The sequence below is a fragment of the Pinus tabuliformis genome, chromosome Q, assembly GCF_031772625.1.
Source record: "Pinus tabuliformis cultivar Carrire ecotype Pingquan chromosome Q, CPIR1, whole genome shotgun sequence".
Taxonomy (NCBI): domain Eukaryota; kingdom Viridiplantae; phylum Streptophyta; class Pinopsida; order Pinales; family Pinaceae; genus Pinus; species Pinus tabuliformis.
The window spans coordinates 1,065,420,874-1,065,438,665 of NC_142296.1; the positions used below are offsets into that span (position 1 = coordinate 1,065,420,874).

The following is a 17,792-nucleotide window of genomic DNA, read 5'->3' on the forward strand; positions in this document are numbered from 1 at the left end:
TGCTTAAAGTTTAATATAAACAAAAACTAATGCAGATAGACATAACAGATAGACATGCTTTGTTAGTTGTTGACCATATCACGTTCAATTCAATTCAATGATGAAATCTGCTGCTGCTCGATATAAAGTGGTTGTGCTATTTTACTTTTTAATGAGATATAACCAAAGGAGAAAATAAATAAAGTGCCTATCATGTGCCCTGGTGCAAATTGTATTATACAAATTTTTTAATTTAAAGCAATAAACACTATTCTTGGAATGCATTTTAGTGATGTAATTGATCCATTGGAATGCATTTAGGGATGTAATTGATCCATTTTAGAGTAGAGCATGAATTGTAGTTTTAGGTTGTTAATTTTCAAGATTGGTAGATTATTAAATTTATTATTTTAAATATATTAAAATTTTATAGGTATGTATATAAAAATATTTTTATATAATGAATATATATTTTGTTATTTGAAAAGAAAAATAATTTGTGTTTTTTTAGTGCCCTGCTGTAAGTTGTATTGTACGAATCCTTTAGCCATCGAATGCATTTTAGTGATATAATTGATTCGTTTTAGAGTAAAATATGAATTGCAGTTTTGAATTGTTAATTTTGAAGATTGGTATATTATTAAATTTATTATTTTATTAAATATATTAAAATTATATATATGCGAAAAAAAATTTATAAACCATGAATATATATTTTATTATTTGAAAAGAGGGCAGTAACAGGGAGTTTTATTCAGATGCACAGAGTTTAATATAAACAAAAATGATTGTGGATAAACATGCTTTGCTGGTTGTGCAATGTGGACCATGTCATGTTGAATTCAATGATGAAATCCACAACTTGACATGATGTGTGTCCAATCCCCTCGTTTTGCACATGGTGAATATTATAATGATTTTCATTCCCCTGATTTCTGACCTTTTAATTCCACAGGCAAACTTTCAGAACGAGAACAAGAGAAGAGAGAATTCTCCACTGTATTTAAAAGTTCAGACAGAGACTGAGAAGGAGCATGAGAGAATTCTCTGTTGTATTGAAAAAAATTCAGCCAACGATGGACTCAACTTTGTTTCTTCTTGTTTTCGGGCTGTTGTTTCAGCGAGCAATGGGCACTCATGTGAGTGGAACCTTCTCTTTCGTGAACTCAGGAGAGCTGGGAGAATATGTTGTCGAATACGATGCCAACTACAGAGTGGCTCCACTGGCAACTTCGAATGGCATCTTCCAGCTGGTTTTCTTCAACACCACGCCCAATGCCTACGCCCTGGCCATTCGGATGGGCTACCATGGAAATGCAGAAACCATGAGGTTCGTGTGGACTGCCAACAGGAACGACCTCGTCGGAGAGAATGCCACTCTCATATTCGGCACCGACGGAAATCTCCTCCTCTTGGATGTAGATGGGCGCGCGGTTTGGTCCACAAACACTTCCAACAAGGGCGTCGTGGGAATCGAACTCCGGACCAACGGCAACCTGGTGCTCTATGACCAAAAAAACAGAACGGTGTGGCAGAGTTTCGATCACCCGACCGATAGTCTCTTAGTGGGGCAGTCACTGAACATTGGGGGCGTGAAGAAACTGGTTAGCCGCGTGTCGGACAAGGACGGATCCGAGGGCCCTTACAGTCTTGTAATGGAAGCCGGAGGATTCGCTCTGTATGCCAGCTTTCCCGACCCTCTGCCTTACTGGACTCTCAGCTTCTATGACGCGAGCTTAAAGGACATCTATGCCATCACGCACACCTGCAAGAAGCCGGTGAGTAGCATAACGTTCCTGAGCGATCCAGAAGCGGAGAATGGGTTTCGTCAGGAGATGGAGATGAGGTTGGCCAACTTAACTGCGGCACCAGAGTTCAGGGCACGGGAACTCTGCAACCTCATTTCTGAAGAAACCACCACGGCTCCCTATAGTTTCAACACCCTCAGATTTAACACTACTCTGTCCTTTCTGAGACTGGACTCCGATGGAGATCTGAGAATGTATACTTACTCGCCCGATATCGAACTGAATACCTGGGATATTACATACCAGCGATTTGGCTGTTGGCGAGGAGTGCCTCAGTGTGGTCTTCCGAGGAAATGTGGAGGATTTGGGGTTTGTGAGAAGGGTCAATGCGTGGCCTGCCCTCAAATCGATGGCTTGAAAGGCTGATCTACTAGCTGCTCGCCCCCTTCCCTTCCAAACTGCAAAGATGCTTCTTCCAATTCTTCTGTCGATTTCTATAAGCTGGAGGGAGCCGAGCATTTCTCCAGCAAATATGTGAATGCAAGCCGAACTGGAAAAACGAGTTTGGAAGAGTGCAGGAGGAGGTGTTTGAACGATTGTACCTGTGCGGCATTCTTCTATTGGGAAGAGTCATCTGCGTGCTTTCACAACCAGACTGTGGGTACTCTCAACCAGCTTGGGAATAGCACGCACCTTGAATTCATTAAGACTGTTAAGAAGGTTTAACTGTCCGCCCCCTTCTTCATTTACTGTATTCTCATGCCATCAGACGACTAATTTTCTGGTCTTTGGTTTTTAATAAAATATAATAAGAGATTATATTGGCAGTCTTCAGATGGCCATGGCCATGGCCATGTCCATGTGAGGAAAGGATTATGTAGATCACAAATTGCCAAAAATAATAAAATATAAAAAGTGGTTGATCATCTGCATTTTAGTTATGACCATTCCTATAATACATTTTAATTATTCAATTGTTTGCTTTAGATTAAAGTAGTAGAGATTAAAGCATGGATTGTAGTTTGACTTGGTAATGTGTATATCATCACATTTATTATTTTATTAAATTTTTATAATCAATAAATAAATTAAAATTTTAAAATTGGTATATATATATATCAGAAACAAATATTTATATTTATAAGTGATGAATATATAGATGGTTATTTGAAAAGAAGAATAATTTGTATTTTTTTTTTTTAACAATTGGAAGCATATGTTTTATGCTACTTTTATCTTTTGAAGCACTCTTTACAAAATATATATTTTGGCATCTATATTTGCACCTTTCATTCTAGCTTACATCAAAAACTTACAAAACATTAACTTTTTATTTCACGTCAAGTGTGACACTATATAGAATTAACACTCTATGGTATTAGATTCCTCACCATCATTAAACTCGTTAATGCCTAGAGATCTAAGAGGGAGGGACCATGCCTTCTTGGAAAGGGCATCAACTTTCATATTTAGTTATCTAAAAATGTGACAAAAGAAGAGTCATTCAAAAACTTAAATAGATTCGTGCAAACTTTGAAGTAAAGGGTCAATATGAACATTCACCATAGAGACTTTTTTTAAAGCCCAATCGATAACATGTTTTAAGTCACCCGTAATGTATACATTTTTGACACATCTTTCAGCTACAACTGCAAGGTGAGTCCTTAGAGCTATAAATTCTACTATATTATTTGAACCCATGCCTAGAGAATACCTAATGAATAAGCAATGACTTATACTCATATAGAGCATAATGCCCACAACAAATTAAGAGGATGACCTTGTTAGGTAGGCCCGCCGTAAAAACCCCAAGGGATTTCCATGTCCAAATCAGGGATAGCTAGACTCCTTGCGATTTTACTCCTTAAATCCACTCTAGATTCCTCAATTAGTCTTATGATCTTACTAGGGGAATGTCAACATCTCTAAAAACACTAGAGTTTCTAGCCCACTGAATACCATAAACAAATATGATAGGAAATGCTTCAAAATATTTTACCGACTAGTCTGCTAGCCAATACCTCACGCATTCCTCCAATCTCGGGTTTAACTAGGATGACTTCTACTTTAGTTATGCTAACAAAACCCTTAGGATATATTTTCTTGATGAAATAAGATGAAAAGGTGAGGAATGGATTCCTTGTTATTCTTGCATAGTGAACACCTATTAGAGCCAAATCCATCCTCATTTTAAGCCATTCTCCCAAATCAATTGACAAAGAATCTTGTATATAGCTAGGACTGAGTTATCTTGATATATTGAGACAATGTTGCTATACGAGACGAGCTTAACCTTGTGGTTGTTTCCTCCATGAGAGGGAGGATGAATAAGGTATCCTTTTGAGATGTATATATTTGTTCTAATAGAATATTTGATTTGATGTCCTGCATGAACATGATATTTTTGCTACTGAGACATTATGATTGAACTCTTTAGTGAGTTATTTAAGCTGGCACCAGATATGAGCACGTTGATATGTTTCTGATATACAAAGAGCAGAATTGATCGAGGACACTAAGCCAACTCTTCCCCCTTTTCTGAGCTCCTAGGGTGAGGAATTGAGATGGAGGGCTCTTAGGGTTGTGGGATCTATGGACAATAGGGTATCACCCTTGTCTATTACCCATAGGATCGAAGATGTTGCTCCCCTATCTTGGTCTATGCAGAGTATACCCCAGTTGGCATCATACCCACAAGTTGGGCTTATTGGGAATGTCGCTCCTCATCTGGCCAGAGTTAAGAGAGTGCTTGGAGGTGCAAAACCCGAGCTGATTATGATGTAGGTGTTCTACCACATGACCCTTAAGGGTCATTGTTGCGAAGATCAGTGGGCAATAGGATGGATGAGATATTGTTGATCGACATAGGCTAGAAGATGTTTTCTCCCTTATGTTATGACTCCTATTGCTTGACATAGGGTGGAAGATGTTTGCTCCCTTATGAGATGACTTGGGATGAGAGTGTCCCATAGGACCTTCCTCATTGTCATTAGATTTCAGGTTGAGACTGAGCTCCCCGATGTGGTTTCAAGTTGAGATGTGCACCCTAATGATAAGCTCTCTGATGTTTCACGGGTGGTAGCATTGGGCTCCTCGCTAGCAGTGATTCTCAGTGGGAGCAGTGACTCCCCGATAGATAGAGGGTGGTAGCTTAGGCCCCCCTTCGATGTCAAATTATTCTTTTAGATTCAAGATTGTTCAACATATGAGCAAGGATAAGCAGATATGAGAAAAGATGAGCAATGACGACATTTGATGACGAGATACTTGAGATAAGATATGACTTGATGACATGATAATTGTAATGATTACATGATGCAGTTGGAATTTCTCCCTAACTGAGAGAGTGTTAATTTGGCAGCTTGGTGACAAATTCCAACCATGGGACTAGATTCCTTTTTTCGAGAAGATCAATTTTGACTATTGAAACACTCAATTTGGATAAGGGAAATTGTATTTTTTAATTAAAGCCCACATGTGAACAAAAAGGACAGGTTGGTCCAAAAGAGAAATTAGACACCCACGGATGGCTATAAATACAAGTCAAGTGACCCTCATTTGGACATCATCATCATCATCATTCTTCTTTATTTGGGTTTTGGCTTGCATAGGTCTAAGGCCAAGTTGCGGAGATTAGTTCGTACAAGTCCAAGATTGCAGGGTCCAAAGCTCACACGTGTGTTTAGGGTTTTTGGTTTCTAGCCGCAAGCATGTTTCATGAAAATTTTGTTCGCAACCACAGGCACACAGGCTCATGTGTTCAATTAGATGGTTTTAGTCGCATGCACATTACTCGACATGTGGTTGGGACCTAGGGTTTGGTTTTATCAGTTGACCGTAAAGTTTGACAGTGGTCTGTAGTTAGTGATAGTTGATCGCAGGCTTTTGAATCACGGTTTTGGTGACTAGCATTGTTAGTTTCATCTCATGGATATTATTTAGTTGGTTTTGTTGTATATGATCATGGTTGAAGATATGGACCATTATACTATGTTTTGCTTAATCATTCAATGACAAACTATTAAAAAGAAGAATTTGAAAGGGTTTTCCCTATAGTAGGTTTTTCCCTAGTCTCCAACCAATCGTAGTGTTTCTATGTGTGAATGTTTTTCTTCTATTGTTCCTTTATGTTCTGTTGCATTGATGATGATATTATTCTTTCTATATAATTGCATATGTTGTTGAATAGTGTGGTAAATATGAATAATGTTATGAGTTGTGGGGTGAATTCAATATGTAAATGATGAAATGCAATTATCCAAAGCAAAGAACAATATAACCCTAAGAAATTCTCTAGTTAGTAACAAAAAGCCCATAGCAATAGGTCTTTCAAATAACTCTAAATCTGCATAAAAAAACATGGTGTTTATGAAATCACTAATTTCTTTGATCCCTTGTATTAGTCCTCTAACTTTATATTAGATAATCAAATAATATAAATTCTAAAATATATTTTGTGGAGAAATGAATAAAATTTATTCTTAAATAAAAAATTATTAATTTTTTTATATATTTATAATCACATTGAAATAATATTTTATTAATTTCATGTATTATTACATTTCTTTCATCTCTCTCACACATATATATATATATATTAAAATAATAAAAATATCCAAACCCATATTTTAAAAACATTTACTTTATTTACACTAAACCTTAAATAAAACAACCAACCATATTAACTTACTGGATGAAAACTACACACTCTGTTTTTATATTAATTTACTGGGTGAAAACTACACACTCTGTTATTAAAAGTTGGCGATTTCTAAATTTTCAAATCAAGTAAACCTTCGACTTACAACCTAAGATCATCGATACACAACCACATCATAAGTATATGACTTACATAGTTGTCAACTAAGTAAATCAACAGCTTCCCCCTAAAATCCTCTTAACATTCAATGAACAAACGGTATTTATATTGTCAAGAGTTGGTGTTATGTCCGTTCTTAGATTTGAGGTTCCTTGGAGCTGTGTGAAAAAGAGTAGTCGGTTTTCTAACAATGTTTATAGACCTTTGGAGGAAAATTGTTGATTGAATTTTATGGAAAAGTGTATATAATTTTTTTTAGTATTTAATTAATTGTATAAATCGGATAATTAAATTAATTTGGAAAACCATTCTTCAGTTCGAGTATGAGAGATGCATGGTAGGGTAGAAGATATTACCGGATGTATCAGATAAGGGTATGTATTGAGTATGTGTGCACATAAAGGAGTGGGAAAGGATGAGTTATTACAATTTAATTTTTGAGTACGTATGCCTTATTTGTAAATTTGATCTATGTGGTAAGGCTTTTTTCTTTGAAAACAATTTTCTGGACTGTCATTGTGTCACTTTCTGCATCATTAGATCAAAGATCAAATGTCGAAAAATTGAAATGTTTTGGGCCATTAAATCTACAAGCTTTTTTTTTAAAATGGAAGGGTCTAGTTCCCAGAAAAAGCATTATGGGCCCTCTACCACATTGAAGCATATATATGCTGCTGCGCAGCGTACAAATTGGGGATTGAACTCTGTGACGAGCGTGGCAGCAGACTGCCCCAACCATCATAATCCACACTCTCTTTTATTTACGCAACTAACGGCCTAATAACTAATAACTAACTTACTAAACTAATCTGTCTTCCACTAAGCTATGATATACAAGGTCAATTTGCAGGGCTCTGTCGCGACCCAAATGCTTGATATACAAGGTCGATTTGCAAGTCTCTGTTGCGAGCCTGAGCAAACAGAGACTTACTTATATCGGTTTGATTCCAATAAAACGGTTACCCTCGGAACATGGTCTGTCGTCGGCAACCTTACAGCGTGAGCGCGAGTACGCTTGATATACAATGTCGATTTGCAGGGCTCTGTTGCGACCCTGAGCCAAACGTTGAATGTGATCCTCCTTGGTATTGGTTTGATTCCGATACAATGGTTACCCTCGGGACATGATCTGTCATCGGCAACCTTACAGCGTGAGCGTGAGCCTGACCCTGAAAAAGACCCTGAAACTGTGTGTAATGGAGGAGGGCAGGGTGATTTTCTGAGTAGGCTTCTGAGTATTTAGACCCTGAAACTGTGTGTAATGGAGGAGGGCAGGGTGATTTTCTGAGTAGGCTTCTGAGTATTTTTTTAACACTAGCATAATTTTAGTCTACTTACACTCTGCCAATATTTGATTCTTGTGGGTTATACTTTATATATTACAGTTTGCAGAATTGGTATTATGTATTTGATTTTCTCCTTGCATATGAGAGAGAATCTTTTTTGAAATTTATTTTCTTATTTAGTATACTGTCTTTGTAAATTTTTCCGTGCAACTATTTATGTGTTTTAAACTAGGCTTATTTCTGTGCTGATCTCCACATACCTGCTGGAGCCGCTAAATTCTATGTGTTTCTTTTTGCGTTGAGCTTCATTTACTTGCAGGAGCCCCTTGAATGCAATGCTTTTCTTTATACTGTTGAACTTTATTTTCACAGCAGTGGTAATGTGTTTCTTGAAAAAATATTCAGCATCTTTTGATGATCTGCTGGAGCCGCTGAATGCGATTTGTTTCTTTTTGTGTTGAACTTCATTTACTTGCAGGTGGTCGTTGAATGCAATGCATTTCTTTTTTACCGATAAATTTTATTTTCTTGGAGGTGCAGTTTTAATGTAACGTGTTTCTTGAAAAAATATTTAGCATCTTTTGATGGTTTTCGGTAAAGAAAATACAATTAAGCCAATAAACAACATATTTACCAAATTCATTCGGTGAAATTGGAAGAAAAAATTCAAAAATACCGCGGTTCGATTCGGTTCCTGAATTAATTCGCCCATTCAAAGTTCGGTAGGGCATATTTAGTTTACAGGAGAGCTCTCAGCGGTTTTCCACGTGCCCATCCGCTCTTCATAAACCTTTTCGCATCCATGAAATTGCCTGTAACTTTAGATTTAGCATATTCTGTTTAGAGGCACAGCGAAGCCGGTTTCCAATCAGAGAGAATTACAGATTTATCGTACCATCGGCTCTTCAAAATTCCTTTTGGATTGATGAGATGGCAGCTTACCTCTTAATGAATGGTAAAGCAACAAATGAATGGTAACGCTGGTTGGGTAACGCCCCGGTTGACTTTTTATAAAATGGAAATGGATTTTTGTCCGGTAAAATAAAATCAGTAAAGACTTACGGTTTAGGATTTGCAAAGTGAATTTCTCAAGAAAGTTGTTAATAAAATCGGATGGTTAGTAGAAGTGATAGAATAGATGATAGTTTGCAAAACTATATATGAGAGATAGATTTATTAAATAAAAATAAAAATATTTGATAAAAGCAGTTATTGATAATTTAAAAAATTATTATATTATCATGTTTAAAATAGATTATGTGTTTAAATTTAAATAAAATTATATCCGAGAAAAATGTGATAAAAAATAATTATTGAAAATTTGGTTCAATATATTGTAGATTTAATAATTTTAAAATTTTGGTAAAACAATTTATTTGAGTATGTAAGATGTCTACTTCCAAATTTTTATAGTATTGAATTTTAAGTATTTGAATTTGGTAACTATGCTAAGGAGATAGCTAATTCCTAACTATGGTAAGGAGATAGCTAATTGTTAATTGGACTTGATTATTTGTTGGTTTAAAATTTCCTTACTAAAATCCTGAAATACAAAACGCAGAATGCACAACCTACTTTGAATAAAGCGTTTGGGCTATCACTATAATTGTAACACACCAAAATACAAAAAACTCTATAATAATAATAATAAAAAAAACCAAAAACTGTCTTGATGGTTGCCAACCTCTCTCAAACGATGTATCTTTATAACTCTATGTGCATTTGATTTCATAACAATCTTCTATCAAAAAATGTATTTTTATATTTTTATATGCTCCTCTGTCAAACGATGTATCTTTATAACTCTATGTGCATTTGATTTCATAACAATCTTCTATCAAAAAATGTATTTTCTATTTTTATGTGCTTTGTTTTTCAAACTAGGTTTTGTACAAATCCTACTTCAAAATCCTACTTTTGTTATTCAACCTGTTCTTGAAACATACACTCCTTTATTAAAATGAACCAGAAACGGAATGTTCTCTTGTTGTTATGGTTTCTCCATTTTGCATTAAGAATGTTCTCTTTTTGTTATGGTTTCTCCATTTTGCATTAATATTTCATTTTTACCTGTGTCTAAGCATTTATTCTCATTCTCTTCCATTAAAGTGATATTAAGAGTTAAAGTGATATTCACATTTATTCTCATTCTATTCCATTAAAGTTATGGTTTCTCCATTTTGCATTAAGAATGTTCTCTTTTTGTTATAGTTTCTCCATTTTTCATTAAGATTTCATTTTTACCTATGTCTAAACATTTATTCTCATTCTCTTCCATTAAAGTGATATTAAGAGTTAAAGTGATATTCACATTTATTCTCATTCTATTCCATTAAAGTGATATTTAGAGTTAAGACAAGTAAAATCTTGTTCTGCTCCAATATGAATAATGTAAATTAAGTAAATTAAAAATCTCTTAGAAAGGTGACATATTTTCATTTTAATGTATTTTGGAATTAAAGAATATCTAATTTCAATGAGAGTGATGTAAGTTAATTCCCTGCTCCATATGAATAATTAATGTAAATTCAGTAAATTAAAAATCTCTTAGAAAGGTGACATATTTTCATTTATTATTTAGAAATAATAAATGGTAGAACTTAAATAAAAATATTTGGTTCAAACCTAGATAATTATAGCACTAAAATAAAAATAATATTTAAATCAAAATTACAACAAGATAATAATAATAATTAATCATTTATTACTAGTCCAAAAAAAATTCAAATAAATAATAAAAATTAAGAATGAATATATATATATATATATATATAACTTAAGAAATACCACGGATCCAATTATTATTATTAATTAATTAAAAAAATAATGCATATAAGTTAAACACATATATATAAAACATGTAACAATAGTGTTAACTATGGAGTTTCAATTCCATTTTATATTTACTCTCAATTTACTATACAGATACTTATAAAATAAATAAAAACCAATTGTTATTTATATATATATATATATATATATATATATATAAAAGTTAAACATATATATAAAAGTTAAACATATATATAAAACATGTAACAATACTCTTAACTATGTAGTTTCAACTCCATTTTACATTTATTCTCAATTTACTATATAGATACTTATAAAATAAATAAAAACTTAAGAAGAAATAGCACACATCCAATTATTTTTTTTTCTGAATAAGGCTAATTCTATTATAGTACAAAAAGGTCAAGGCTAATTCTATTATAGTACAAAAAGGTCAAAAATTACATTAGAGTTACAACAAGGCCATGGCCCTGTAAATCCTGCCCAGAAATTGACAGTTTGCCCAGATTTACGCCTTCCAAAATTGAACACAGTCAAAATTTGGATTACTATCTTCTGTTGTGTCTTCTCCTCTCGAAACAGTGACTCTAAACAGTACGTAACAGGGACATGCTGAGATAGACAAACATGGCGATGATGAGCACCGCTTAAACATGGACTGACTGACATATAGACCCATACTGCCGACACATAGACATACAGAGCCATACTGCCGAACTGATACATAAACACAGGATTCAAAGACAGAGTGATGCTCCTGCGGCCTAGGCTGCCGAGAGCGAACTGCTTGACTTGATCATTCATCATCCGTGGTGTAGGGCGCTTCCTCAACACGGCACCCAAATTGCAAAGAGTCGTCAAAATCGGAGAGAGGGACAATCGCGCTGGAAGGGAGACCCTGAACAGGCTCGCTTGGACCCGCAAGAGCTGCTGGAGTAGCTAAGGGGGAGCTTTCCCTAACAAGGCGTTGCAGGTCAATTATAGGCACTGTCCCTTGAACTGGAGGTGGGTTTTCCAGAGTTGCATCTGCCTGATCTCTGAGAATATCACAATGCTCAACAGTTACAGAGACAATAAAAGTAGAATTGGCGAGTGTGCAGGGTATCTGATACCTGACCGTAGGATGCGCCTCATGTCCACAATCAATTATGCGTTCGCTCCCCAGCCCTCTGCCTCGTCCGGCTCTGTTACCATGGAGGTGCTGCTGCTCAGACGTAACTTCGACGGAGGAGGAAGGAGAAATGGGGGCAGGCCTCTGAGTGGTAGCCCGTCCGCGAGAGCCTCCGCGTCTACTGCACATTCTCAGTCTCTCACCCCGCATTGCTGGATAAAGAAGAACCCGCTTGCAGAAACCCGGAGAGGAGGGATTAATTAGGACGGGGGCCGCCGAATTTGGCTCACAATGCCTGGGAATTGCTCTCAACCTTGTGACAGTCCCTGAATTGGCCACAGAGCATGAATGCCCTTGCTCATTCCCCCACTCCACCGAGTAATGTGCTAGTGTTGCAGCGGAATGCCAGACGATTGCAGAAGAATGCGCAAGTGTAGCAGGAGCTCCCGGTTTATTAATCGCCATCGCACAGTTAGCCAGGAGACGAATTATGGAAGAAAAGACCAGCATTAATGCCCTCGTTGATATTCCAGCATGCGAACCTCTCTTACATCCCGCGAGGTACTGCGTGTCACACATGGGCTGACACCTGCCCATGTGACTCCCCATCTGTCCGCCGCTCACCTTAAGCACCCACATCCGGGTAGCACACATCCAATTATTATTATTAATTTAAAAAATTAATATGCAAGGTAAACATGTATATAAAACATGTAACAATACTCTTAACTATGGAGTTTCAACTCCATTTTACATTTACTCTCAATTTACTATATAGATACTTAATTTCTAAATAGGTTTTTCTACAATACAATGTGCCAATACTATGGCTTATTGATACCACATGCCCAAAAAAACATAACTCATATTCCTATGACACTTGTTCATATATGACATTTTTTAATTAATTTATTTAATTAAAAGGGTAAAAGAGAATAATTATATTTGAGATAAATCTCGTGTTATTACTATTAAAACTACTATTGAGAATATTCTAGAATATTTCATAGAGATTAAATCCCTACCATCCATTTAATAATTATTGGTAAATAAATGAAAATTATGGAAGTCTCATTCTGAAAAAAGGCTCCTACTTAATTAAATGGCTCATAAGAGAGGAAAAACACTTACCACATACCTCTTGATATGACATTGGAACTCATATTCATATGAAACATGTTTATATAACTTTTTTTTAATTAATCAATTTAATTAAAATAGAAAAAAAAGCATAATCGCTTTTGAAATAAATCATAACCTTTTAATATTTGACTACTACTAATTTTTTTTTATGTGTGGAGATTAAATATAATGATTAGTAATTAAACCAAATTTTGAAACCCCTATTCCAAAATATTCATGTCTCATATATACATACCTATAAATGTAATAAGCATGTATCATGGTTTACATACGTTAATTAGCTAGCACATCAGCACATCCATATGTCGATAGACATCAATATTGTTGCAATCCATGGTGCAAAGGGGGGAGGCACTAACCTAAATATGTTTCCCAAATGCTTTCCCACAAGATGCTTTGATATTGGAATAGGAGAACACATGGTGAGTGAATTTTGGGAGAGGGGCCTATTTAATTATCAAAAAGGAAAGGCACACTAGGTTAACTATTTTTATATAGGTACTTATTTTATAAGTGGTATTACCTTTTGGTTTAAAAATGCCATATGTTTTTACAGGAGCAGTAATGCAGCTAATGCAATCCATTCAAATCCAAAGTATGGAAATAATCAACTGGATAAAGAGCATAATGCAATCCATTCAAATCCAAAGCATGGAAATAATCAAATAATAAAACCCACCAGAGCTTTCTCAACACCTCTGATAAAAAAATCTCTATGAAAATATAACACTTGAGAAGTATCCAAAGTCTTCAAATTCCTCAACCAAAAGAAAACTATGAAATTGAATATATTGATATGAATTATGCACATTATCTTGGGTCTCAAGAGACCTTCTCATAAAGACCTTCTCATAATGAAGTTCTTCAAATACAATACATCAAGACGCCCTCCTTTGTTTAACTATACTTAATGAGTACAATCATAGTTAAGGGTTTATGTTTAATAATTGTTTAAAGAATTTCATGGATAAATCTAGACTCATATACATTTTTTAAAAGAAATTATTGTCATTTTCATATAGTTTAGGATTTTTAATTTTTTAATTGATATGGGCAGTGAAGATCCTTCTTCGTCACTAGGCCCTGAACACATGGGCAGTGAATTTGGCAAGAGGGACCTCTTTACTTTTGCAAAAGGAAAGAAGGAAAGAAAATGTAGGTTAACTATTTTAATATAGGTTTTTATTTTATAAGTGGTCTTACATTTGGTTTAAAATATGCCACATGTTTTTACACGAATTGTGATGGATTATGATGTGACTAATATGATCCATTCGAATCCAAAGCATAGAAATAATCAAATAACAGAACTCACAAGACCTTTCTCAACACCTCGGATAAAGAAATGCTCTTTGAAAGCATAACCCTTCAAAAGTATAAAAGATGCCACATGTTTTTACATGAATAGTGATGGATTATGATGTGACTAATATGATCCATTCAAATCCAAAGCATAGAAATAATCAAATAACAAAACTCATTAGACCTTTCTCAACAGGATAAAGAAATGTTCTTTGAAAGCATAACCCTTCAAAAGTATCCATAGTACCAAAAGCAAACAATGAAACTAAATATGTTGATATGAATTATGCACATTGTCTTGGATTTCAAGAGACCTACTCGAAACTTGAATCTTTTAAACTCAAGGATGTTGAACAACAAGGGTCTACTTATCATATGGTCCTCATACAAATTCGTATTTGCATTCAACGACTGGTATGAAACTAAAGATCATTTTCATTAAATTGTTTTGGAATGACTTTTCTCAATTTTATAATTTTCGCGTTAACATATTAAAATTGCTTCCATGACTTTGATTGTAAGTCTATTATTTGTATTTTCATCTGATTTTGAAAAAAAATTGTGAAATTGAGCTTTGATATCCCTTATTCATGTACTATAAAAGTTCCATTTGTGTGGGGTTTTAAGATGTATTCCATGAAATTCCAGATCTCATCAAATTTGATCCTACATGCTCAAACTAGATTGTTACAAACTTACATTAGAAAAAATCTATGTTTTTGTTTTTGGGGATAGTGGTCTCTCATCATGTCAATGGAATTTGAGATATTAAAAGTCATTTCAAAAAATTTCTGACTTTATTTACGACAATTGATTTTGGCTTTTATTGTCAAAATCTATCATATGTAATAAGTTGGCTTAGAAGGAATTGAATTTGCTAATGCTGCCTCTCCTCTCAATTGAGGATGGAAAACGAAATCCTGCAAAACAATGAGATTCCAACTCTAGGATGACATGGTGTAGGATTCCCACTGTAGGATGACATAGTGCAATCACTGTTGGCCGGTATGCATTATGGTTTCAATTTATTGATTTTTTTGTATTCTTTGCTTTTGTTTTTTATTTGACTTATATAACAGAGAAACAAAGCTCTTAATAGTTTGTATGCTTTCACAATGTTTCAAATTGTTGAACTTGTTTTGAGTATTAACCACATCTATGATTTTTTCTCCAGATGTTGTAGTTTCCACTTTCAGTGTTAATGCTACTCTTTCCTACTCTTTTGTATGCTTTAAAAATGTTTCAAATTGTTGAATTGGTTTTGAGCATTAACCACATCCATGATTTTTTCTCCAAATGTTGTAATTGTCACTTTCACTATTAATGCTACTCTTTCCTACGCTACTACCTTACAGTGTTTCCATTGCAAAATTTGGTGCAATTGCTAGTTAATTTTATCTTATAAGTATGTATGCTTTATTAGTTAAAATTGTTGAGTAGAGATGGATCTCTTGTCTGATAAATAAGGGGTTCTTATACACTTATTTGGTGTTTAGCTTAGTCATAACTCTAAAATTGAATTATTATTATTACTAGCCTAAATTCATCTTAACCCCAGATCTACCAAGCCCTAAGAGAGATCAAATATCTTTTCATTTTAAGATATTTCCATCTCAAGTGGAAATTTATCTCTTTTTGTGCTTGGTAGAGTTAAGATGATCTAATCTAGTTTAATTCCCCCTTTAAATAGACTATATTCCACATGAATACCATGGATTCTCATAAACCTGGAGCTCAAACCACCAATAACTTGACCAAGTCAAGTTTACCTTAACTACTCAACAAAAATTAATAAAAAAAATAACCTTGAATTTTTAATTTAACATAGGGTTATTTTTATTTTATTTTGATGGAGTTAAAATGTTTATATTACATTAATGTTTTCTTCTTCTTTTTTTTAATATATTTTGGTAGAGTAAAAAAGTAGACAAAACTGGACATTACAACATATCTTGCATATTGAGAAGAATAAAACTTCTTTGCACAATTACAAATACTTTTATAAATTATAATTTTATTAACATTTATGTAAACAAAATAATTTAGATTTTAAATATATATATATATATATATATATATATATATATTTTATTCATTGATCTTGTTTTGTAAGACTTTATTTTCTCCATAATTTTAGCATTTCATCTTGAGGATGTTTGTGAACGTTTAATTTCATTTTACTTTGACTAAAAAAATTAATTAATTAATTTCTGATTTTTTTACTTTCTAACGGATCATTCTGTTTTTCCTTGTTTTCTCTGTATATATATATATATATATATATATATATATATATGTTATATTAGATACTCCACCTTTGCCCTAATGATGAACCACAATAGAGGGTTCAACACGTTGGCTCCAAGAAATTATTCGATGTGCTCTCTCCGGAAAAATCTGAACTCAGAAATATGTATATGTTTTTAGTAATTATATATATATATATATATATATATATATATATATATATATATATATATATATATATATATATATATATATATATATATTATTTATAATTATTTATTTGCTTATTTTTTTATTAAATTTATTCAATAAAAAAATTCAAAATATAGGTTATTAGATTTATTTTTATATATTTGGAAAAAATGATTATTAATCTTTCTACTTAGATTTAATTCTCACAAATAATATGATGAATTTTGTTTAAAACTTTGGGAAGAAAATTATGTATGAAGATTAAAGAACCAAAAACATATATTTATTTCCCATAAAAATATAAATTAATTAATTAAACTTTTAGAAAAACAAAAAGAGTAAATCTAATTACAAATAAACGAATCTCCATCAACTTCATTAAAAATGAAATGTCTAATACTAGGTCTATTAATGATGATGAACATCTATTGAAACCAAAGAGGTCCATAGCACCTTAAGAAAGAAAGAGATTAAGTGAGACTTTTTAATATTTCATTTCTATGATCGAAGAAGAGGGTGAGAAACCTGAGAAACCTTCCCAGATCACTATAGAAAAAATTGATTAAGTGAGACTTTTTAATATTTCATTTCTATGATCGAAGAAGAGGGTGAGAAGCCTTCCTAGATCACTATCAAGTCAAGAAAGTTGGTAGTGTGGTAGATGTTTTGGAAATGGGAACGGATGTGAGTAAGAGCCAGGAAATCCAAGAGAAAGTGTGTTTCATCTTCAACCCTCTTAGTATAGCACAAATTCCACAATTGACAAATTCTTTCATCCCAGGGTGTTTTGGGGATAGACCAACGCCCTGTTTCACTTCGAAACTCATGGGAGTTAGTTCTCATCTTTATAATGTTCATTTTCTTCTTAGCATTGATCAAGACAGAGATAATTATGGTTAGTGGGGTTGATCACCTCCTTAAGCAATTTTGGAGAGCCTCTTGGTTTCCATGTTGTAAAGTTTCTTTTTACACATCAAAAAACTAAACATAGCCATGCTTCAATGGGGGGAAGGCCAGCTTCAATCAAAAGGATAGGACAGGGAATATTGCCTTTAATCTCAATGTTGTAGGTTATATATTTCTTTTGGATCAACTCGATCTTCCTCCATGATTCTCTCAATATACTGCAACCCCAAACCTCACAACCATATGGAATAATAGGCGATGATAAT

The 17,792-nt window shown here is 33.8% G+C and overlaps 1 pseudogene; it reads left to right on the plus strand.

Annotated features, from left to right (window-relative positions):
• Nucleotides 1–947: 947 nt before the first annotated feature.
• On the plus strand, nucleotides 948–2,457 carry LOC149223173 (EP1-like glycoprotein 2 pseudogene; annotated as a pseudogene).
• Nucleotides 2,458–17,792: the final 15,335 nt, after the last annotated feature.